At 41.9% G+C, this 26,794-nt stretch overlaps 1 pseudogene; it reads right to left on the bottom strand.

The window, feature by feature from the left end:
• Positions 1-782: 782 nt before the first annotated feature.
• LOC119902724 lies at positions 783-19,673 on the bottom strand (annotated as a pseudogene).
• Between the last annotated feature and the right edge of the window lie 7,121 nt (positions 19,674-26,794).

Here is a 26,794-nt window from a genome sequence, read left to right as displayed (position 1 = left end):
CAGAGAGGGAGAGGAGTTGATGAGTGTGTACAGCAGCAGATATGAATCTGTTCTCAGTGGTTATTAGGACTCATAAAAAAAACTGTTGACAGCCAATCAGCACTTCCTTTCCTGCAGCAGACAGGCTGTGTGGGTTTCTGCTCTGTAGCCTCCTCACCGCTAGCTGCACTTTTTCACATTAATACCACAATGAAAGTTACAAACATTGACTCTGGTTAAAGAATCATTCCAGGAAACTCAGTTTGATTTCAGCGCTCAGTACTCACTGTCTCAGCTTTGATCTGTTATTAAACTGTGAGAGAAACAGCTCAAATCCTGAACTCAGAGCTGAGAAGCTGAAATAAAAGGAGATATGTTCAACCACCTGCAGTCTGCTCTGATCCCACTTTATGACCTCACACTGATTCTAACAGGCAGTCAGACAGCAGAGTGTTCACATGCGAATAATAACTAACATGTTGCCAACATGATGGCTTTGTATGATCTGTAAACAACAGTGTCGTCAGCGTAGAGCTTTACAAATATACTGACACAATTATAAAAGGCGGTCAGCACTGAACCTGGTGGCACACCTACACCTGCTGACTTGTGTATAACAACTAAATATTTATGTTTGCTCATCTTTGTTTAGCTTTGTTGTCCTTTTTTAGTTGTCAAACTAGAGTCAAATGACTTGTATCTGTCAACAAACACGGCCAATGAAGCTGATTCTGGTTCTGATTATTTGCTATGAAGCCAAACTGAAATCCATAAAAAGAAGAAAGTTTATAAAACACAGACGCTGGGATTTTTCAGTTTATTGAAAAAGATACACTCAAAGAATTTGACAAACCTGCCACACATAATGTATTAAAAAGAGACAGAAGAACAGAAAAATTCTACAAACAATAAAATATCTAGCAGACAGCTAATGATTCAGCTTCATTTTTTATTAAATCACAATTAAAAGGAAATAATATAGAGCATCAAAACAACAGTATCATAGACTAACAGAATTTAAACTCTGCAAACGGCTAATATATGTGTATATATTTTTAGGATGACTGTATCTAACCTGTGCACATCATAAGTTACATTTCTGACAGCTGATCAAAGTGATCACTGAGATGAATTGATGAGATCTGATGGTGAGAAAAGGCGAGCAGAAAACAGTCAGTCAGCATGTGTGCAGCCGGTGGACGGTCCCTTGTTTCTGAGGATTCACAGCAGAGGGAGTCCACAGCAGTACACCAGACTCTTCACTATCAGCACTGTGTACAGCAGCCAGAGCAGCTTCACCCTGCACTGAGACTGGAAGGACACAAATGGTGGAATTGATGGTGGAGGTGATGGTGGAAGAGCTGGAACCTCTGAAACAGAAAAGGAGTCAGAAAGAAATGTCAGTCCTCTGCTCCTCTGCTCTCTTTGACAGCGTCTCCACATGAAGCTGAATCTCTGCTGAACACAGTCACCAAGCCTTCATTACCTTGTTCTGTTTGGGCCTTCACTTCCCCCCCCTCGTGCTGGACGTAGCAGCGGTATTTATATGTGTAGCGAGCGTCCCGATGAATCACTCTGATGGCGGCGGTGCGTCCCGACTCTCTGAGCTCCAGCTGCTCCTCCTCAGCAGGTGCCTGCTCCTCCTCAGCAGGTGCCTGCTCCTCCAGAGACTCGTTCACCTTTCGTCTTTTCCAGGAGAAGCGGACCACAGGAGGAAACATGTTTGAGGCCACACACAGCAGGGAGCTCTTCCCCTCATGGTGGGCTCTGGATGCTGCTGGGTACACGCTCACCACGGGCTTCACTACCGGGTTATCTGAAGTTTGACAGCAGCAACAAGCAGCACAGACACACATTCACACAGTCAACAGCAGCTTCCAGCACTGCATTCAGTCTGATCCTGGAAACTACATGGACTCTGATCACTGAGCTCCTCATCAATACAGCACACAGCACACTTTCATATTACATACACGCATCATATCATATATAATAACAACAACAACAACAACAACAATAATAATAATTCTATATTTGAACGTACAAAGTAAATTTGCTGATTTCACATGAAAAAAAATGGAAAACAGTGGAATTTTTTGTCTATTTTAATGTATATTTACATTTCCATTAAATTAATTAATTGTCATTTTAATAATTTCAATATGTATAGCATATTATATAATTACCAGTATATACTGAACTCTAATAACTAAATCAATAATTTCATCATTTTATAAATTACATGTTTTTACACGTAAAACAATAATAAGTATAATATGTGCAGTATTCGACACATAATTGTTGTCACACAATATAATTTAAAATATTTATAATATATATATATAGTATAGTTATATATTTAATATCATGTTAAGCATCATATACTATTTATATTAAATGTGTGTTAAGATACAAAAATATGTTACACTATTATGATGTATAGAAATGTATAATTTCTGTTCACCATATTCAGTATCTGTTTGCATTCATGTATAAATATATTCCACTAAACGAATATGTATCATCATATAAAATACAATTGTCATACGGTACATTTTAACATTTAATTATACTATATAAAATGTTCAAAGTTATGCTATAATAAATATATTTACTTACAAATTAAATTGTGTTTAATATTAATTCGTTTTTAAAAAGAGACTGATCACTGAGAGGATCAAATACTGTATATTTGTAACTTTACTAATGTCTTTCTTTTTCTATCTGAAACAGTTCTATCTGATGCAGAAATTAAAGAATAACTTCAGGTGTGCAGTGAGATTTAAACATCTTTTCAGGAATTATGAACCTTTTTATGTAACAATAGCTGCACGGCTGCAAGAACTCTACTAATTATGAACAAACTAATATTTGAAGCCTGAAGCAGCAGAAACTCATTAAAACACATTTTAACTTGTTCAATAAAATAACTGAAGGAAAATGTTTATTCTTACCTGTTACATACAGTTTAGTTCCAGAGCCAAAGATCAAGTAGTATTTGTTTGCTCCCACAGTGAAACAGAGTAATACAAAAACCTGTCAGCTGCTGAATGTGTCAGCTGAGGTGAACGAGTCCAGATGATGAACTTTTCAGTGGATCCAACTAAAATAGGAAAACTTTGAGTCAGTGAGTAATTGAAAACACACCACAAAGATAAAATCCCCATTCTTGGCAACTGGGATTTGAACACTGAATCTCCACCTTTGCACAAATTGAGGCAATGACATCACATATCTTAGACTGATAATTTATATTGTCTGTTTAAACGTAAAGAGGTGGTATCATATTCATTTTCAAGTTATTTAGAGTTTGTACCAGAACAGGTTAACATGGTTTAATATTTTTGTCATACTGCACATTGCTGCAGTTCGTTTTAGCTATGGAGTGATACATCTTGTCTCTAAATGATCTTTGTTGGGAGTTGCACATGCTCAGTTCCTAGTTAAGGACTACTAGCCAATCAGAGAAGGGTGGGTCAGCGAGAAGCCGGTAAACAGCTCGGGTTCAGCCGTACGTGTTGCCGACCAGCTTGGCAACATGGACTGAAGCGAGAGTTTCAGAGCGGTGAGTTATTAATCTGTATCCATAAAGTTTTAACTGAGCTCTGTCTCTACATCACAGGAACAACTTTATGTCCACTGACTGCCTGGAGGGTAGCTAGTGTTTGGAAGGGAGAGGAGAGCTGTGTGCTGCAGCTCGCTGTTTCTGAGGGCGTGTCGGAGTAGCCGCTTGGCGAGCGTTATATGAGGCGCATTTATCTTTCATCCCAGTGATGTCACAGAGATGAAAGGGAAGTGGCTGGACTACAAACGATCTGTCTTGCAGTGTGCTTTCTTACAGTGCAGATGCTTTGCTGCTTGCATTCTTTTGCTTAAACTCTTTTTGAGCAGCGGCTCTTGGATACTTTTAAATCACTGGGACTTTCAGATAAAGTTGGCTCTTGTCATACTTTGAACACTTTTAAGATCTTATTGTTATGCGAGTGCGGCCTATCAATAGCACTAGCCTGTACTGCAGTGACTGGAGTTATAGCTAATGCTAATTAGCAACAAGATGCCCCCCTTCTCCACGGACGACTTCTACAAACTTCTACAGAAAATTGCAGTGCTGGAAACCAAGATCACAAGTTGGAAGTGAATGTGGAAGTGAATGGATTATGTGGGAATGACACCACTTTACCGTGGACCCAAAACAGTGGACAAGAGCATGCTAACACATGGCTAATTAGCACCAACAGGACTACCAAGAAGCAGGAGGCCTGTGTACTGGGTAATAAATCTAAAAGTGGGAGTCCTCCCTGGAACGCTCTTGGTGCAAAGACCAAGAGTAAATCATTTCCTGGTGAAATGGGAGGACGAGTAACAGGCAGAACCCAGCGCCCTGAGATTTGTGATGCGACTGGCTGGCCTGCATTATCATCCAGGCAGAGCGCCTCTTCAAACCCTGTTCTTAGTAGGACACAGCCGTGGACAGCTGTGAAAGGGAGAGTTAGCATCAAACCTCCCCAACAACCGAGTGTGCAACAGCAGAACATATTTTCACCACTATTGCAGGAACCTGGATCTCCGTCTGATGACCTGCATAACATCCCGTCCTCACACAGAAGAGGGTAAGGACTGAGAGTAAATCAGAAAGTAAAAGGCTGCAGGGAAAGCTAACGACTGGGCCTCAAACTCTGATTGTGGGTGACGCTGCTGTAAACGATGTAAGAAGCATGTGCAGTAAGAACACCAAAGTACTATGTTTTCCGAAGGATACGGTGTCTGACTTGGCAGAAAGAATCCTGCATATCGTGGCTGAACATCCTACTGTGAAAAACATCATACTGCACATCGGGACCAATGATGTTGTGAAACAGTTTGAAGTGTTGAAAGAGGATTTTAATAATCTGTTGAACACGGTCAGCTCTCTGAATGCTGAGGTGTTTATCAGTGGCCCTATACCGCCAGTCTGAAGAGGAGCTACCCTAAACCCCCCTCACCGTCCACCTCCACCTCTGGTTCTAAGTCCTCCAGGTTTGACACATCTGTCAAAAGTACAGCGCCCAACCCACCCTCCCGCTCCGCAATGGCGAAAAAGCCCAGTAAGCTCTGTCTGATATGTGCTGGGTCCAGGCTACAAGGAAAATAGCACTCATGACTCTTCCCAGGACAAGCCGGGGCCCAGTGTGCTGGTAGTCTTCTCCATCCCTGTCTTGATAGGTAACAGAAAAAGCCTGGTGAATGTGTTAAGAAACAGGAAGCACTCAACATATCCTGCAAATTTAGTATTAATTCCTCGTCAGCCGCAACCTGTCAAAAAGTGGGCCAGATAATGTTTTTAACACACTAAAATTAGCTTTGTTAAACGAAAAACATTTTTAATCAATTATTTTATAATAACTCACAATCTTAATTTCATGTTTTAACTGAAACTTGGTTGGACCAAGATAACAGTGCAGCTGTCTTTATCGAGTCTACCCCTCCCAGCTTTTTTTATAAGTAAAGATAGAGTGCACAAGAGAGTAGGTGGAGCTGCCATTTTGTTTAATGACTTTAATGAATATGTGGCCCTTCAGCTGAATTCCTCTTTTCGAGCTATTTTTCTAAATATCTACAGGCCCCCTAAATACTGTGCAAACTTTTTTGATGACTTTGGTGAACTGCTGTCTATAATCTGTATTGACTTTGACTGTGTGGTTATTGTTGGTGATTTTAACATCCATGTTGACAACCCCCAGGACAGAGGGACCAAAGAACTGTGTTGTGTTCTTGATAATTATGGACTGACCCAACATGTGACGAGGCCCACGCACAATAAGGGGCACTCTTTGGACTTGGTCATCTCCAAGGGTCTGGACATTTCCAAGGTTGTGGTGACTGATGTTGCTCTCTCTGATCATTCCTGTGTTTTCTTTGAGAGTGCTATCTGCGTGCACACAAATGTTAAAACAGAGGTGATCACAAAACGGTATATCACTGAAAACCCTAGTGAAAAATTTATTGAGGCTTTCTCCTCAACACCCGCCCTCTCATGGGTCTCAGTCAATGAGCTTGTAGATAATTTCAATTCTAAAATTACAAATGTTATTGATGCCATTGCACCAGCCAAGGTGAAGATGGTCTCTGGTAAGAGAAGATCTCCATGGAGAAATGCCACGCTGGTTAGAACTTAAGAGAGTGTCGAAAAACTGAACGCAGGTGGCGGAAAACAAATCTCCAGGTTCATTATGACATCTATAAAGAGAGAGTTCACATTTATAATTTAGAGCTGAGAAATGCAAGGTGGTCCTTCTTCTCTGACATCATCACCAAAAACACTAATAATGCACATGCCCTGTTTGCTGCTGTCGACAGGCTAACCAACCCTCCTGTGTCTGTAGCCTCTGACCTTCTATCCACCAGGGCCTGCAATGAATTTGCCTCCTTCTTCACAGACAAAATTCAAAACAATGAGACAAGCAATCAGTGCCTCCACTCAAAAACTATTCAAATAGCATGAGACAATTTGATTCTATTAACCATAAAAACCTGGAGGACATAATACAACATCTGAAATCCTCCTCATGCTGCCTTGACATTCTGCCAACAGGTTTTTTCAAAAATGTTTCTAAATGCATGCCCTCAGATTTAATACAAATTGTCAACATGTCTCTCCTCTCAGGTTTTTTCCCACAGGCCATGAAAACTGCAGTCATTAAGCCACTCTTAAAAAACAGCAATCTAGACAGGTCACTAATGAGCAATTATAGCCCATATCAAATCTCCCATTTTTAAGTAAAATCATTGAAAAGGCTGTTTTTCAACAGCTTAGTTCTTTTTTTGGCACTAAATAACTGTTTTGATGTCTTCCAGTCAGGTTTTCGACCACATCGCAGCACTCAGACGGCTCTTGTTAAGGTCTTCAATGACATCCATTTAAACACTGACAGTGGCAGAATTTCAGTCTTAATATTATTGGATCTCAGTGCTGCATTCGACACGGTCGACCACAACATATTACTAGACAGACTTGAAAACTGGGTTGGACTTTCTGGCACAGTACTAAACTGGTTTGAATCATACTTAAAGGACAGGGACTACTTTGTGTCTATAGGTAATTATACATCTGAACTGATAAAAATGACATGTGGAGTTTCCCAAGGCTCCATTCTGGGGCCTCTTTTGTTTAACATTTACATGCTTCCACTGGCTCAGATTATGAAAAACAACAAAATATGTTACCATAATTATGCAGATGACACACAGATTTACATAACCATTTCACCAGGGGACTACGATCCCATTCGATGGTATGCCCATTCAAGATGGTGCCGCAGACGGCCGCCTCGGGATTACGCTCCGTAGTGCTTTTTGTGTTTTTGTTAATTAACGCTGTTTTCTGCCGTCCCTCTCTGGTAACTTTTACCAGAGAAGAGCTCTTAAACATTCGACTTTCTACTACTCATACTATTCCACCGCTCTTTATTGACCCTGAAACTTTCCCGGAGTTATTAGTTGGAGGAGCGGCAGCTCTGTTTGGGATCCTTTGGAAACGGCGCAGGGGAAAACGAGCAGGCGCGCTGGTTAAGCTGAGACAGCGGGGATTTTGCACTGCGCTCCCTTCAATCCACCTGGCGAATGTCCGCTCTCTGGCCAATGGACGAACTGCTGCTCCTCAACAGAACCAACTCGGACTTCTGCAGATCTGCTGCCCTCTGTTTCACCGAATCCTGGCTCACCGAGCATCTCGGATAGCGCACTTCACCTACCGGGATTTAATCTCATCCGCGCAGATCGCGAAAGGGAGCTCACGGGAAAAACAAGGGGAGGCGGCCTCTGTTTCTATACAAACGAAGGTTGGTGCACAGATGTTACAGTGTTGAAGAAATCATGCAGCCCTCACTTAGAGACATTATTTATAAACTGTAAACCGTTTTATTCACCGCGGAAGTTTTCCTCGTTTGTTCTGGTCGCTGTTTACATTCCACCTCAGGCCTGTGTTAGTGAGGCGTTACTACACCTGGCCGACCAGATAACTAACGTGGAGAAAAAACATCCAGACTCCCTGCTCATTGTTCTTGGGGACTTTGACAAAGCAAACCTCAGTCATGAACTTCCAAAATACAGACAGCATATTAAGTGTCCCACCAGGGACACTAACACACTGGACCACTGCTACACAACATTAAAGGACGCCTATCGCTCTGTTCCCCGTGCGGCCTTGGGACTCTCTGATCACTGTCTGGTTCATCTTATCCCGACACACAGGCAAAAACTGAAATTTGCTAAACCTGTTGTAAAGACTGTGAAAAGATGGACCAACAAGTCAAAGCTGGAGTTACAGGCCTGCTTTGACTGCACTGACTGGAGTGTTTTTGAGGCTGCAGCCACTGACGAACTAACTGACACTGTGACATCTTACATCAGTTTTTGTGAGGACGTGTGTGCCGACTAAAACTTTCCGCACATACAACAACCAAAAACCCTGGTTCACAGTGAAACTCAGGCAGCTTCGTCAGACCAAGGAGGAGGCCTTCAGAAGTGGGAACAGAGTCTTGTACAACCAGGCCAGGAACACTCTGACTAAAGAGGTCAAAGCTGCAAAGAGGTGCTACGCTGAAAAGCTAAATAACAGCTTTGCAGCCAACGACCCCGCGTCAGTGTGGAGAAGCCTACGGACACTCACAAACTACAAGAGACCATCCCCCAACACTGCTGGTACTCAACGACTGGCAGACGAGCTGTATGGTTTGTCTACTGTAGGACAGTCACACCTCTCCCCAACTCCAACGCCATCTTCAAACCTGACCTCTCACCCGCACTCAAGATCTGTGAAGATGATGTGAGCCACCTCTTCCAAAGGCAGAAGATCAGGAAGGCTCCTGGACCTGACGGTGTCTCACCATCGTGCCTGAAAATCTGTGCGGACCAGCTGGCCCCCATCTTCACTCAGATCTTCAACAAATCACTGGAGCTGTGTGAAGTTCCCTCCTGCTTCAAACGCTCCACAGTCATCCCGGTCCCAAAAAAACCCCTCCATCTCTGGACTGAATGACTAAAGGCCCATCGCCCTGACATCTGTAGTCATGAAGTCCTTTGAAAGACTGGTGTTGGCCCACCTGAAGGACATTACAGGCCCCCTGCTAGACCCCCTGCAGTTTGCCTACAGGGCTAACATGTCAGTGGATGATGTGTCAACTTGGATCTGCATCACATCCTGCAACACCTCGACTCTCCAGGGACACATGCAAGGATCCTGTTCGTGGACTTCAGCTCGGCGTTCAACACCATCATCCCGGACATCCTCAGCACCAAACTCACCCAACTCACTGTGCCAGCCTCCACCTGTCAGTGGATCACAGACTTCCTGACTGACAAGAGTCAGCAGGTGAGGCTGGGGAACATCACATCCAGCACCCGGACTATCAGCACTGGCGCCCCCCAGGGGTGTGTGCCCTCCCCACTGCTCTTCTCCCTCTACACCTCAGGAAACCCATCTGTCAAACTCCTGAAGTTCGCTGGCAATACAACGGTCATCGGCCTCTTCCGGGACGGTGATGAGTCGGCCTACAGATGGGAGGTTGGTCAGCTGGCTCTCTGGTGCGGTCAGAACAACCTGGAGCTTAACACACTCAAAACTGTGGAGATGACCGTGGACTTCAGGAGGAGCCCCCCCACTCTGCCCCCATCACCATACTCAACAGCCCTGTGTCTGCTCTGGAATCCTTCAGGTTTCTGGGTTCCACTATATACCAGGACCTGAAGTGGGAGCCCAACACTGACACCATAATCAACAAGGCCCAGCAGAGGATGTACTTCCAGCACCAGCTCAGGAAGCTCAACCTGCCTAAGGACCTGCTGATCCAGTTCTACACAACCATCATCCAGTCTGTCCTCTGCACCTCCATCACTGTCTGGTTTGGATCTGCCACCAAAAAGGACAGGAGCAGACTGCAACGGACAGTCAGGACTGCAGAAAAAAAAATTGGTGCCAACCTGCCCTCCATTCAGGAGTTATAAATTTCCAGAGTCAGGAAACGGGCAGGAAACATTACTGCAGATCCATCTCACCGCGGACACAACCTGTTCCAGCTCCTCCCCTCTGGTAGGCACCACAGAGCACTGTACGCCAAAACCAACAGACTCAGGAACAGTTTCTACCCACTAGACATCACTCTGATGAACAGCTGATTTCTGACTCACAGTGTGAGGAACAATTCCTGAGTAATAACCCAGTAACTCTGCCTCTTATCAGCGCCTGTTTACTGGTTTCCACTTATTTATTTATTCACCATTCTCTATTTCAGTGCTGTTCATACTATGTCAGATTGTATATACTGTATACCAATACACCTACCTCAGGTCATAGGTAATTTCTTTTTTCCAGCATCCTTTGCACTATGCTCCATCACACTGTGTACATGTATACATGTATGCATGAGTTTACCTGTATATCATATCCACCTTCAACATGTACATAATGAGACTAATAGTTTACTCCTGCATCCTTTGCACTCTGATCACTGCACTATTTGTCAATATGTCTATATTGTTTTGTTCATAGTGTGTATATTAGTGTTGTCTACTCTGTAGTTTGTGTCTGATTTTATTTTATTTTATTATATTATTTTATTATTGTATAAGTAAGCACATCGTAAGCAATGTACAATCGTGAGTCAAATTCCTCGTATGTGTACACATACCTGGCAATAAAACTGATTCTGATTCAAGTGCTGAGTAACTGTATTGAACAGGTCAATGGTCGGATGGGCCAGAACTAAACAAAGATAAAACTGAACTTATTGTTTTTAGAGCCAAGGAAGAACGATTGAAAGTCAGCACTCGACTTCAATCTGTAATATTAAGAACCACAAATCAAGTCAGAAATCTTGGTGTAGTCATGCACTCAGTAGGCTGACTTTGTAATTAATGTGGCTCTTCAAATTCAGATCTATCACCTGAAGAATATATCAAGGATTCAAAGACTTATGTCTCAGCAAGACCTGGAAAAACTTATCCATGCATTTATCTTCAGTCGACCCGACTACTGTAACAGTGTCCTTACAGGGCTCCCTAAGAAATCCATCAGACAGCTGCAGCTGATTCAGAACGCTGCTGCTCGAGTCCTCACTAAGACCAAAAAGGTGGATCACATCACTCCAGTTCTGAGGTCTTTACATTGGCTTCCTGTATGTCAAAGAATTGATTTCAAAATCCTGCTGTTAGTTTATAAAGCACTAAATGGTTTCATTTCCGATCTTCTGCTTCGTTATGAACCATCCAGACCTCTCAGGTCGTCTGGGATCAGGTCTGCTTTCTGTCCCCAGAGTCAAAACTAAACAAGGAGAAGCAGCGTTCAGTTATTATGCTCCATATATCTGGAACAAACTCCCAGATAACTGCAGGTCTGCTGAAACAGTAAGTTCTTTTAAATTAAGACTGAAGATTTTTCTTTTTACCACTGCCTTTAACTATGATACCTTACATGATAACTTACACTTCACTGTAACTTTTTCTGTCCTGTTTTCTTTTTCTTTGTTTTTAGCTTTTTACCATTGCTTTTAATTAAATATTTACACAGTGAGAAATGAGTAGTTAATTGAGTGAAAAGATAATGAGAGTGAGATTGAACAGAGTGAAGGAAGTGGTCTTAAATCTTGCGCCTGAGTGATCTGCAGGAACCTCTGTCCACCTGTAAACGCGCAGGTGGGTCCAGAGTATAACTGAAACTGGTTTCTCTACTGTCTGGACCCAAAGATTGCCATGGACCTGAGTACAGACTAGCTAGAGAGAGTAGATTAAGTGTACTTCTCTGTTTATTCTCTTTCCAAAATAATTGTAACTTAATTATTTGCTCAACCCCTCAGCCTGTTTTTATTTTCCATTTAACTCTTTTAACCCTGATTCAAAGATGGGAGACCTGCCTGTTTTTATTTTCTAATTGATTTTTAAACTTTTTTTATATTTCCCTGTTGCTTTTATGTTTAATGTAAAGCACTTTCAATTACCTTGTTGTTGAAATGTGCTATACAAATAAACTTGCCTTGCCTTTGAATTAAGTTTCTGTGGGAGATGGGAACTCCCTTTGGGTTGGACTTTGGGCTTTTTCACTTTGCAAACCTGTTACATGCATAAAAAAGGAATATAACTCAATACAGGAGAGGGAACAAGCCAAAAAGCAGAATACCACCTCTTTAAAACGCTTACAACAGTCAAAATGTTGGTGGTAAAATAAAAAATCGCACATCATTCTGCTGGTTTTGGGTGTATTGTCAGTTATTTTGGTGGCGTTTGATCCAACACTGAGTTACACAAGTTACAGCAAGATATTAAATATCACTGCAGACTCACCTTTTGACCGATCTGCAAACTTTTTGAAACATTTGATATCTGCTATCTAGAGAATATCTGTGTTGATTTTGGTAGCGTTTGAACAAAGACTTGTGGAGATATGCTAATTAATTTAGCATATTCTGAAAAAAATAAGAGAGCCAGACTTCTGAATTGACCATAAGTTGCAGTGAGGCAAACTTTTGTCACATGTCAGTGACGAACCAAATTGTTGGCTCTCTGGGACGTACGGGTGATTTTCTTAGATTTTCTGAGGTTTGGAATGAGAAATGTCTAGAAATTTACATTTGTTGTAAAAAGCCACGCCCACTTTAATTGAATTACAAGGTATAAACTTTTTGCATGTGTGACGCCCCCTAGTGGAAGAATCTCCCAAGACTGCAAGACAGCTGAAGCCAATTTGGATTTCTGAGAATTAATGTAAAATTTTACATAAAGACACAAAAATAAAAATGTATTTAAAAAAAACAGCTTCAATGCTTCGATCCCTAAAAATATTTATATTATTTTCAGTGTTTGAGAATTTTTTTTTTAAATGAAAAGTTGACTTTGCTCTACCCTGTAAGGTTATGGAGTCAGGCGCCGCCGCGGTGTTCAGCAGCAGTGTGAAAAATGCATAATAATAATAATAATAATAATAATAATAATAAGTAGCGCTCCTATAATTAGCTATAGTGACGTCACCGCTGAAGCATAAGGCGGGAATTCTGACGGCTTCAAGCTCCCAGATCCACATGAAGAACATGATCTGACTTGCACACCCCAAACCATGCGGCCCAAATAATCCAGTGTGGATTTATTTGTGTTCATGAGCGTCCATGTTCAAGTAAGTGCTGGATTCAACCTGTTGTTTTACCCTTTCTGATTGCAAACCTATGTGGTTGTGTCGAGATAAATGTTATTACCAATTTCCGATACCAATGCGGAAGTATCTGAAACTGCAATTCATCGAGTGGCCACTTGAGGCTGGCTGCAGAAGAGAGTCAATCTCCATTGACCCCCATGTTAAAATGCCCAACTTTACAGCAGAAGAAAACATGTTTACAGCCTGGTTCAAAAAATGGTTTTAGTGCATATTGCTAATTTTGCCCTTCATGACAACTGTGAGGGGGTGAATTGTTTTTATAACTCACCTGTTTAAATTATATTAAGCCTTGAAGTTCTGCATTATTCTGGGCGTGGCCACTTTGATTGACAGGCGCCATTAGCCGCTGCCACTGCTAGCACTCGGTCTGCCGTCTGTTAGCCTCACTCAGCTACACGGAGCTCTAAGGCTCAGCCCTTTGGAGCCTTTTGGACATTTCTACATTCAGATACCAGATGAATAATGGCAGGCTGTGCAGTTCATTGGAGAGAGAACCTCCAGGAAATCCGTGTTCTACTTCCTGTATTTTAGTTATGTGTTAACATTTAACAGGTATTGCTGTCGGCATATAGCTTGTTAGCTTAACGTTAGCTCGTTACGCTAATTAGCCATTAGTGTAAGCAACATTATGTAAGTTAGTGTGTTCTAACCGCAGCTTTTAATGAGTCAAAGACAAGTCAGCAAGAAGAGAGAAGCCAAAATGTAACATTATTAGATTAAACTTAGTGTTAGACATTAGGGTGATAATGCTTTGAAGAAAAGGCATCTGTGTGAAGTTGTAAGTAAAGGCTCAGCTCTCAGTTAGCTGATGTTATGTTAACGGTAACTTTTACTAACGGGCGATGTGAGATTTAGTTACGTTCTGTAACGGAATCACTGTTCAGCTAGATACTAGTCAGATACTATTATAAGTGGCTGCACCTGATGGACACTAAGGGGGGAGCGGCTGCGGAGTTCTGCCTGAAACTGTCACACCGAGGAAAGCCGTGTACCTCCAAGTCTAACGTTACTGTTTAAAAACGATAACGTTATAGTATTCTTTGTGGGGTTCATCAGTGGGGATGATTGATTCAAAGTACATATTGAAGGATGTTTAGACTCATCAATAAGTTATTACACTTAGTAGACGTAACATTCAGCAAACACTCTGAGGTGATAACTGCGTTTGATCAGCGACGTTTCTGATAAGGAGGTGCATTATTCTATTATTATGCCTGCAGACAGGTAGCTGGGCTGTAACTAGGACGATGGTTTAGTTAAGGCGAGAAATTAACTGTGTGAGAGCTGCCTCTGAGTTTGTATGGTGGGTTAGAAAAAAGGTAGTACAGTTCAATAAGAAATATAAAATAATAAGTTCGGCAGAAAACCGTATATATTGCACATATTCGTAAACAGTGTATTTCACATTGCCACCCCTAATTACTGTCACATGCCAGAGAGGTTTTCATGCTGAGGTGATCTCAGAGTTCAGTAGCTTTATGGCTCTTTGGAAGAAGCTGCTCAACTGTCTACCCATTGTTGTCTTTACAGGTGCCAGAGGAGCTGATTGCAGAACCCTCCAGATTAGCTGTGTCCAGCTCTACAGGAGAGAACAGCTCCAGCTTCCAGCTCTTCAGCTCCTGCTTTTCTTTTTACTCACAACACCTGAACACTACTGACATGAAATTATGACACTGGGTTCTTATCAACAGATTTTATCATTATAATAACTCTCATTTCAAGTCATACTAAACTACTTTTATATTTGGAACCTTTTAATATTGATGTTTTCATGAATGCATGACAGGAGTTTAATTTATTAAACTATTGCTTATATATTAGGAATACTTTGTTATAAAGTGTATCAAACTAATTATACATAATAAAATCATTCTTCATTCATTCAGTTTCATCAGTGTGATCTAAACTTAATATTATAGTTAACAGCTGTAAATGAAAATATTAAGATGTAATTTATAGGCTAACATTTTACATGTGTTAGTAGAAAGTAAAAAATGAAAGGTTGATGTTGTATACTGTTTTGACATTTCTTTAAGAGACAAATGTGACATTGACTGAGAAGTTACTCTGTAGTGAAAAACAAAGAATTATCTGCAGACTGAATAGTTTTGAAGCCCTGTAGGAGTTGTCATTTATTGCGACCTCTGAGAAGCTCTTGTGTGGTTTACATTGTATAGACTCACCTATTTACTACATGTACATTCGGTCAGCTCTGAGACCTCAGAGTTTGCAAGGTCACAATAAAATCCACCTAGTGGGATTCATAATCACTGTGCAGATCATTCTTTGTTCAAACTAGACTTATATCAGAGCAGCAAACAAGGCACTCAACTCACTTCAGAAACTTCAGGCTCTGTTATACAGTATATGGGTACTGGGTGTATGGTTCCTTATTTATCTTAAAGTATAAGGTAGAAAGTAAAAATACTCCTGCACACACAGAAATACACTGCATAATTACTTTTCAACATTTCATGTTAAACATGTTTGGGAGTATTTTCACTTTTTAACTTATACTAGACTGATGTTCTTTAGAGTTCAGCTTTAATGTTTCATGTAGAATACATCTGGAATACGATCAGCTTTTCAGTAAGTAGTAAAGACAGGGAGTGCTAATATATTTATATATAGAATTTATTACAAGGGAACCATAAACCATATTTTTTTTAATGGATCTATGATACAAATATGGACAATATTTAAAAGTAAACAGAAGGAGAGAGGGCCTTTCCACGTCTGTCCACCCCATCAGCACAATGTCTCTGCAGCTCTTTGGCACCAGGTGGGACATCTGAGCCACAGTGTGACTCTGGGAGGAAAATGTGTAATAAATTCTTCAGGTGATAAAAAATAATTTAATAAATACAATATTGTGGTGAAGTTAATTTTCTAATGTAATTTAATTAAAAAATTTAATCTTTGATATATTCTAGATTCATTACACAAAGTGAAGCATTTCAACCACTTTTTGCTTTCATCTTGATGATTATGGTTTACAGCTCATGGAAATAGAAACTCCACTATCTCAAAATATATAAACATTTTTGAATAAATACATTTCAGTATTATAAATTATACATAAATGTCAACTGGAGAAGAGCTCTAATCAGCTAATTAACTCAAAACACCTGCAAAGGTTTCTGAAGCCTTTAATCTCTCTGGTTCTGATGCTCACGAAGTTTTCCTCAGTATTCTAATTTTTTTAAATGGTCCTCTAAAAGAAGCAGTGTTTTAATGTTGACAGCACTATTATGTCACATAAGTGGGAGAAAATGGAACAAGGGAGACTCTTTAAATGTTTTTGTGTTGTCCTTTTAAGACAGACAATTTTATATCAGCTGTCAAATGTCCAGTAGCTTTGAGTAGCAACATTATTTTAGACTTAAAGTTTAAGCTTTGAGTAGCAGATGTGGAGGCACCAGAACCTCAACAAGAATCTTGTGACAAATATAAAAAGTACCTTTCTCTCAAAAATGTCCTATTCCAGACAATAATACCACACAGCCCTGCTAACAGCAGCAATTTTACTCAAAATAACAGTGTGGGGAATTAATTAACGTGACAGCAGCCATGGATAACGTTTTACAAGATATATAGCTTCCATCATGTAACTGAGGACTCTACTGCTAGCTTATTTTGTTTATTACAAGGAAGTTAACATAGTGAGGTGACGTCCAAATAAATGACTTGTAACTGCTCGTTACCAACGGTATGTTAAAGGGTTAATTGATTGTTGATTGTTCGTTTGAGCTGTAACGTTAAGTAAACTTAAGGTAACATTAATAACTGATCATAGTTAACTGTTAACGTTTGTCTCCAACGAAGATTAAAATCAATGGCAACTGGACTTGGTTGAAGATACTGGAAGACGTTTCGTCCCTCGTCCAAAGGACTTCTTCAGTTCTGACTGACTGGCAGGGAAACTCAGCTATTTAACCTCAGTGGGGTCGTTGGCCCGGGTCATCGATACCGCTGGTTCGTTAGTGTTCTTTGTTGCTGTGACGACAGTCGTTACAGTCGTTAAGACTACCTGTGGCCAAGACTGAACGACCATCGTTGGTATCTTCACCTGAGGCCAATAGTTTATGTTTGTTGAGTTTCCTGGGAAGTGATGAAAGGACAGCATTGTAAGTGGGGGATAAGTGGTGGCGTAGACCCCCTCCCCTGTTCAATGACGGCTTCTCGACCCTGGTGTAGATGGCTTCCTTGACACCTCTTTCAAACCATCCATCTTCTGTCTAAAATGTGCACCTGGTGGTCCTGAAGTCCCTTGCATGAGGGAGGAAACGTCTTCCAGTATCTTCAACCAAGTCCAGTTGCCCTTGACTTTAACCTTCGTTGGATAACTATGACCTGGATGACAGAGAATCTTCACAGACATCTTAACGTTGGTCACAACTACAAAATCCAATGTTAGTGTTGCAAAATAACATTAACGTTACCACATTTATACATTAAAAAGCATTTAAAACCTTGTGAAGTATAATGTCAATAACAGATATGCAAGTTATTTTAATATTTTCCGGTGTCTTACCTTGACTGTCAGCTGGTAATGTCGGTAAACTGGTAACAACACGGCAGCAGGTTCCAACCGGTGCCAACCTCCACATTACAGCACCGCAGAGTAGCATGTAGCATTAGCTCCTTAGCATGAGCTAACTCGGTCACGTCGAGCTAGGCGGGAGTGGTTTCCGCAACACGTCACCTGAGCTCCACCTACGACACGCCTCTTTGCCCATTTTTGGTTATCTGGAAGTGACGCGTGGTGACGCGCTGCCAAGATGGCGCCGGCCAGGTCCGCCAATTTTGAGCTTCAAAACGGCTTTTCAAAAACCAACAGGTGACGTCACGGATGCTACGTCCATTTTTATGTACAGTCTATGGTTTCAACATGTTTCGTTGTATTAACCTTTGCTAGTTAGCTCAGCTTTCAGAGTCATTAGTATTTGGATATTAACGGTCTTTGGACGGTAACAGAGACGCACCATTTAATGTCCCTGTTCCACCACCAGGTGGTGCTCTTTGCTTATGTTTTCTGATATGAATGTATTTCTGTCTGTTTAAAGCAAAGATTATACTTTCCGCGTCCGCGAGTACTCGAGGGTCTGCTAGGGTCCACGTAAGGAAGAAAAATCATCATCAAAGGAAGTACGCGTACGGTCTGTGCCTCTTGTATTTATGACCACGTCGAGTACGCTACCTGGGCAGCAACTGATCTACTGAGCATGTGTGGAACAAGCTCACCAAGCTGACTATAGAAAGTAGTATAAAAATAAGTAGTCCGCAGCTGTCCGTGTGTTTTTTATGGTGCGTTTGTAAAGCTTTTAAAATGTAAGAAAGTGAAATGATCTGCTGAAATCTACTGAAAGCTGTTAAACAACAAGTGCTGCTGGAAGGGTTTTCATTCAGAGCAGATTAGTATTGTGAGGGAGGAATGGACTTTATTCCAGCAGCAGAACAAAGAGGACGACTTTAATCTGCATCTGGAACATCTGGCTGGAAACTTTATCTATTATATATCATTTACTTTAAGGATTACTTCATAAAGTGAATCAGGATTATATTTTTATTTAGTTTCCTCTTTATCTTGTTTGCTCATTGTGCTTCTGTGCTGCTAGTTTGTCCTCACTGTGTGGAACAACAAGAAACCTGCTGGAATATCTGATCAAATAGAAATCAATAGAATATTAAAGAAATCCCTCAGCTCAGTATGTTTGTGACTCTGGCTGAGATGGAGGTGAAATATGTGAACCTGGGCTGTGGTTTACTGCTCTCTTCCTGTCACAAACACTGTTTGACATCTGCTGGTTTTTGTTCAGGCTGCACGGATTATTTCTCACTGTGGAGATATTTCTTGTCACAGAAACAGTAGTAGGTGGCTGAATGAGAGAGTTTAACTTTCTGGATCTGCAACTCACAGCCGTTCTGTTTTCTCACAGCTGAGAAATCATCTTTCTGAGGATGATTGAAATCTGACTTAATCTGACCATCACTTCTCTGAATACGCAGAATCAAAGTGAATGTTTCCTTCTTCTGCATCCAGTAAACATAATCAGTGTCACACTGGTCAGTTCCTCGACAGCTGAAGGAAACAGTTTCATCAGCTCTCCTGGTCCATGTTAAATCCTCCTGAATCAGGTCTGCTGCCATGGCAACCAGCGCTGTAGAGACACAGACAGATAGATGAAGGTCAGTGTGACAGTGTTTGTTCCAGGTGGAGTTTGCTGGCTCCTGATTGGCTGGAAACACTCACCTGAACACAGACAGCACAGAGCAGCAGCTGGGAGGAAAAGCATTGTGTGCAGTGGTGTTTCCTCTGGTGAACCTGGGGAGAAGTGGCGCTCTGATGCAGCTGAGGCCAAACAAGGACGAGCTGTGAGATCAGACGAGGGCCGCGTGGTTTCTAACGGGTCCTCAGACCTCCCATCAGCCCCTGCGGCGGACAGATAAGGCTGCTGCTGCTGATTGACAGCTCAGCTGAAGCTGCTGTGTGGTTTTCTGCTGAGTCGGAGGTTTTAAAGAGGAGAAGAATTTAGTAACACAGACTGTTATATGTTGTTTAACCTCATACCCAACACACAGCCAGTTAGTTGTTGTTTTCTTGTTGGTCACAACGTTGTACTTTCTTTCTGTTTATTTGTTCTGTTCTTTTCTTTTTAAAAATTAGTTGTAACGTTTTTTTTTTTGTTTAAAAGGTTAAAACATCCTGCTGCACATTAATGAGCAGGAAGAAGAATCTGAGGAGAGAATATATAATAGTACAACAGACACAGTTAATCTTGTAATTAATGACAAACACAAGTTTTCCTGCTGTCACGTGTCAAAATGTCTTCATAAAAAAGTTCTGCATGCTGTCAGGATTATAACTGTCACACTGCTGCCCTCTAGTGTCTGCAACAACACACTGCGTCTCCACCTGATACTACTACTACTGCTATTAATACTAATACTGCTGCGACTACTGTACTGCTGTTACTGTGTAGAACAAATCCTTCACACTGCTGCCCTCTAGTGTCTGCAACAACACACTGACTCACACACGAGGCCTCTACTACTAAAACTACTATTACCAGGCAGTACTACTACTACTGTGGCTGCTGCTGCATCTACTGCTGCTGCTAATGTTAATAGGACTTCTCCTCATGGACTGCAACTGACTGACCTGACTTTGATTAGTTTTTTCAACTAATTGATCATCAAATGACTTGATGACCACAAAATATTCAGGTTACTGTAATTTTTTAATAAAAGCAGCAAATTCTGAAATGTGAAAACCTGGCACCAGAAATATTTTGGGACTTTTGACGAAACGATGGATCGCCCCGTAGTGACAAAGTGGGGCATAACAGGATTTAGAGTTCATCATAGCACAGAGACAGCACTGGTGAAAATTACTAATGAACTTCTGACTACATCAGACAAAGGACTTGTCTCTGTACTGGTTTTATTAGATCTTAGTGCTGCAATTGATACCATTGACCATCAGATCCCATTACAGAGACTGGAACATTTCATTGGCATTAAATGAACCGCTCTAAGCTGGTTTAAGTCCTATTTATCAGATCAGTTTGTACATGTTGTACGATGAGTCCTCCATGCACGCCAAAGTTAGTCATGGAGTTCCACAAGGATCTGTGCTCGGACCAATCCTGTTCACTTTATATATATATGCTTCCTTTAGGCAATTTTATCAGGAAATACTCCATAAACGTTCACTGTTATGCAGATGATACTCAGTTATATCTATCGATCAAGCCAGATGAAACTCAGTTAGCTAAACTTCAAATATGCCTTCAGGATGTTAAAACCTGGATGATCTGTAATTTTCTAATGTTAAACTCAGATAAAACTGAAGTTATTGTTCTTTTGTCTCCAGTAAAATCCAGAATAGAATTTAAAATCCTTCTTCACACGTAAAAAGCTCTTGGTCAGGCACCATCTTATCTTAAAGAGCTCATAGTACCTTACTACCCCACCAGAGCACTGCGCTCCCACATTGCAGGGTTACTCAATGAAAGTAGAAATACCACAGTATAATATCTTAAGTAAAAGTATTGATTCCAAAGAGTGTAATATTCCATCGTGTCGTGGAAATTATATATTTCTGGTGAGGGATTGAGCAAATAAATGACTAACAAAGTGTTGTCTTTGAAGGATTTATTAATAAAAGATAATAAACAGACACAAATCAGCTGGACCAGAGGTTCTGTCTGTTACGATAGGTGGTGTGTTGAGGCAGGTTGGAGGACCCAAACGCAGGACACGAAGACGACTGGTGCAGTTCAGTAATTTAGTTAAGGCAACAAAAGGTGAGCACAGTTACTGGTTGAGTGGCTGATAACAAAGTCCAAAAAACAAAGGTTTGTCCAAACAGAAATCCAAACAGGTGAAAGTCCAAAATCCGACATGAGCAGGGAAACACGACGAGGAAGACAAGCAACAAGACTTAACACTGCATCACTGGGGAACCCACGCACAATAGGTAACATGAACAATAACCAGACAAAGACTAGACGGAAACACCAGGTATATATACATACACAGGGACAAACAAGCAGGGCGGGAGCAACACAGGTGACAGACATGTGGCTAACGAGGCAGACAGAGAGAGAGCAGAGGGGAGAACAGAGAGACAGTCAGGCAGAGGGATACTGGAGGGAACAGACATGACAGGTTACTGAACACATAACAGATCAGAGGAATAAGTATAAACTAATAAAGACACAAGCAGACACATCCCCACTAAACTAACACCAACAAAGAACACAGACCGAAGCTAAATAATACACTGAACTGGGAACTAAGGCATCAAGAAGACAGACATGAGTGACAGACAGAGACGGACACGAGTGAACCCCAAAACACAACAGACTATATAACTGATACTGGACACAGGACAGAACCCAAAACACTAAGACAAGAACCGAGACACAGAACGAGGAGCTAAGACAGAGAATACAGAGCAGACTAAACTAAAATGATGCAGACGAGGAACAAGAAGTAAATACTAAAACATAACCAAGGCACAGGACTGGGAACAAAGACAAAGAACTGAAACACAGGACCAAGAGCTAAGACAAAAGATGAGACATAAACTACTAAGGACAAGGAACGAGAGAAACAGGCAATTAGATAGACAAAGATCCTGGTCCCCGTCTAAGCAAGGAGAGGAACAGCTAGTAAGAAAAACAACAAAACAACTTCACATCTCTGACCTGAACCCTACACATGTGGACAGACTAGAATAACGAGCGTAATAATAAAAACAATATGTAAGACATAAGGCGGTATCTGCCAAACGCTCAGCTAGGGACAACATCTGGTGGGTGAGAGTTGTGTTGACAGTCCTGCTTATGACACCTCGGATACAGGAAATGACGCAACACCCTACCAGGGCGAACACCGCGAGGGTCATGATCCGAGCAGAAACAGCAGTCAGGAGGACTGACTCCATTTACCAGAAGAAATCATCCAGACATCTGTGCCAGCGTTCTCTTTTAGTTCTTCAGCTAAAGTGAAAGAACCAGTGTTGTTGGGGATAAACGTGCAACAGGAATCACCGAACACAAACGCCTCCTTTCTCCGCCAGTAACATGTCTAAGAGTATGGCATGATGAGGACATCCAATGCCAAGACCACTCTGGCACATGGACCTCTCCATCCTTCCAGCAGAGGTCGGTACAGGACCAGTGCAGGTCAGGGATGGCACGGACTTTGTGTGATAGCATGTCAGCGCTAGGCTTGTATGCAGTGTGGCAGTCGATGGGGTTGTCTTCTGTGCATTCAGTGGTGCAGTCCCAGTGGTGTGAGCACACAGCAGGGAACTGCCCCGCCGACTGAGCAGCCGTGTGAACCTCCGAATGAGTCTCACCTCGGTGAAAACGTTCACATTTGACGTCTGTTTTGAGGAGTGGGTGTGGCGGCGCTTGCGTGGGCAAGGAGCGGACATTTAGCCAAAGTTTCTAACAGGGCCGTGTCGATTTTGTAGCCGCGTGTGAGCATGCAGGCCCAGGCCGGGGTCTGGCGGGCGTCGGAGAGTGGGAAAGGTTTAAGTTTGGAAACTACATGTAGTGGCTATTTGTCCATAAACTTAAACAAAAACAAATAATAACAAACTTCTCAAATGGCCACTTGAGGCTACGTCATGGTTAGGCTTTACGCAGGTTCAGAGGTACCAAAGCAAAGTGATGTCCATAACAAGATTGAGTTTGAGGACGTTTATTCACACACATTAGCAAGCTCACAGACATTTCTGCTGCCTCTCTCACGCTGGTAAAAAACCATATGCCCTCGTGCCTGAAGTACCTCCCACCTTGACCTACTTATGCAAATGAACATAACACCATTACAAGTAAAGCATAAATACAAAATAAACCAAATTAACTTTAACAAGAAAATAAATAAATTAGGTTATAAATTAACTTAAGCCCAAAATAAACAAAAATAAGAATATAGCTCCAAAAACCCAGCCCCTAATTGTAACGGTACTTTACCCACAATTAACCTTAGCTTTAACACAAAGGAGCTATTTTCTAATTGTAGCTTAAACATTAAACTGGAATCTTTACATCTTCAGATTCTCCATATCTGAAAGAAACAAACAGATGGAAGACAGAGATAGGAGAAAGAATGAGTCGTATAGTCAATTATTAGCCTCCAAGAGAAGACAGAGCTTGGTTATTGGTCTGTCCAGGATGCTGATCTTCGTTTGGACCTTCACAGAGCGAACCAGTCCTCTAGAGTCAGCTGTGGTGCTTAGAACTCTGCCCATCATCCATGAGCCTCTTGGAGCTGTGGCATCAGCGATTACGACAATATCTCCTGGAATAAAGTTTCTCTTTTGCTTCGTCCATTTTTGCCTTTCTTGCATTACAAGCAAATACTCTGCTGTCCACCTTTTCCAGAAAAGCTCCGCAACTTACTGCACTTGCCTCCATCTCCTCTTAATGTACAGATCAGATTTCTCGAACAGACCTAATGGCAGAATGGGCTTGCCTTTTAACAGGAGAATGTGATTTGGAGTAAGCGCTTCTAAATCATTGGGATCTTCTGAAGCCTTAGTTATTGGCCGGTCATTGAGTATCGCTTCCACCTCACAAAACAGCGTTTGCAGACCTTCCTCGTCCAGCAGTTGATGTCCAACAACAGAGGTAAGTACACTGCGCACAGAGCGAATCAGATGCTCCCAAACACCACCTTGGTGAGATGCAGCTGGGGTGTTAAAACTCCACGTCATTCCTTCCTGCACAAAAGTCCTTTCAATTTTAGAGTGATTTAAAGCGGCCAATGCTTGCCTCAGTTCCTTCTTCGCACCAACAAAATTTGTGCCGTTATCTGACCTTACACTTGTCACAGGTCCTCTTCTGCAGATAAATCTTCGCACAGCATTGATGCAGGAGTCCGTGTCGAGGGAATGCGCCACCTCAAGGTGTACTGCGCGGCTACTCATACAGGTAAATATCACTCCATATCGCTTCAGCACAGTTCTACCTCTCCTCACCTCCAATGGTCCAAAATAGTCCACTCCCGCATTTGTAAAGGGTGCGTTATCAGGCACAACTCTTTCCTCCGGTAAGTCGGACATCTTCTGTTCTCCAAGCTTTCCTCTGTACCTTCTGCACACTGTACATTGTGAGAGAATCTTCCTGGCCGCAGAGTTGGCATTTATGATCCAATATTTCTGTCTCAATCTGTGCAGCATGTGATTGCGTCCAGCATGTCCAAGTTGGCAATGGATGTAACGCAGTATGAGCTGGGAAACACGCAAATCCTTTCACAGAATCACAGGATGCTTTACCTCCCACGGCAGTGCAGATTTAAACAGACGTCCACCAACTCTGAGGATGCCATCTTCGATGAAGGGGTCGAGGCGATACAGAGGACTGTCTTTAAAAACAGTCTTTGGGTCATGTTCTAGTGAGGAAATTTCAGTACTGAATCTTTGGTTTTGTGCAAACTGAATTATTGCCTTTTCGGCTTCCTCCAAGCGCTCTGGTGTCAAGCTGGATTTTCCAAGTGCGCCTTTGAATTTTTTAATCTCCTTTTCCACATTCTCATTCTGGTTGACCACATATTCTTTTCTCTTTCGGCTTAAAAGTAAAAGTCTTTCTTTCAGCTCCAACAGCCAGGCCACTGATGTTTTAAGCTTTCTCCAGGATGAAAAATAGTGAATGAGCTGACTGAGAGGATTGTCACTGTGTATTGTAACAACATTCACCTTAAGTTCCCTTTTCACCTCTGCATCATCAGATGGAATGGAAGAGGAGTCCAAGTCGAGTTTTGGCCACCTGGTGGGGGACAAGTGCAAAAAGTCCGGTCCTTTTAGCCATTTTCCTTTCCCAAACTCCTGTGCTCTTAGTCCTCGAGAAGCTTCATCTGCAGGATTGTCTTTGGTGTTTACATACCTCCACTGATCTTTGTCTGTGGATTCTCTTATGGTGCTGACACGATTGGCAACATATGTGTGAAAGAGCTTTGTTTCATTGAAGATGTACTTGAGAACAGTAGTGCTATCGGTCCAAAAGAATGACCTTTGCAATGGCAACTGTAGCTCTTTCAACAGCATTGTGTTCACTCGAACAGCAAGCCAAGCTGCAGCAAGCTCAAGGCGTGGAATGGTTAGTTGCTTTAGAGGAGCGACACTCATCTCAAGTATGAAACAGTGCCATATCCTGTTTGACTAGCATCTGAAAAATGATGCAGTTCTGCTTTCACTTGTGTTCCAAAGTTTCTGGGTTTAATGCACCGTTCCACTTTAAATCCACTCATATGCTGAAGTTCAGAGAGCCACTCAGACCAATGTTCGGAGACATCACGGGGAACTGTCTCATCCCATTTGAAGTTCATTCTGCACAACTCCTGTAACAGTAACTTGGCAGGGATTATGAAAGGAGACAGAAAACCCAGCGGGTCGTAAAGAGAGCTCACCACAGAAAGGATGCCCCTCCTAGTGTGTGGACGTTCCTGCACTGCAGTCCTGAAGCTGAACGTATCTCCTTGAACACACCATTGCATCCCCAGAGCTCTTTCCACAGGGAGTTGGTCCCTGTCCAAATCCATGTTCTCCAAACCCACTGCTCTGATCTCGCTAGGAATAAGTGCAAACACATTTGAGTTATTTGTGACCCACTTTTGGAGATGAAAGCCGCCTTTTTTTTACAGAGAGATGTTAATCCATGTATGAGCTTCACTGCATCTTCCTCTGTCACAGTGGACTTAAGACAGTCATCCACGTAGAAATTTGTCTTAACTGTACGAAGGACATCGGGTGAATATTGCAGTGCATTATCCTCAGCAGTTCTCCTCAGTGCATAGTTTGAGCAGCTTGGAAAGGATACAGCTCCAAACAAATGCACGCACACCCTGTATTCCTCTGGCTCCGCTGTAGTGTCTCCATTGGGCCACCATAGAAAGCGCAAGAAGTTAACGTGCTTATATGGAACCCGGACCTGATGGAACATGGCGTTGATATCAGCCATAACAGCGATGGGCTCTTCTCTAAACCGAAGGAGGACACCAATTAGCGTGTTAGTGAAGTCTGGGCCCTGCAGGAGCTGACTGTTCAATGATATACCTTTGTAAGTACAGCCACAATCAAACACAACACGCAACTTTCCTTTGGTTGGATGACGTACACCA

The sequence above is a fragment of the Micropterus salmoides genome, unplaced genomic scaffold, assembly GCF_014851395.1.
Source record: "Micropterus salmoides isolate LMB-PRFRI ecotype aquatic unplaced genomic scaffold, ASM1485139v1 Ms_hic_scaffold_14, whole genome shotgun sequence".
NCBI lineage: Eukaryota > Metazoa > Chordata > Actinopteri > Centrarchiformes > Centrarchidae > Micropterus > Micropterus salmoides.
This window is presented reverse-complemented; position numbering and strand designations above follow the sequence as displayed.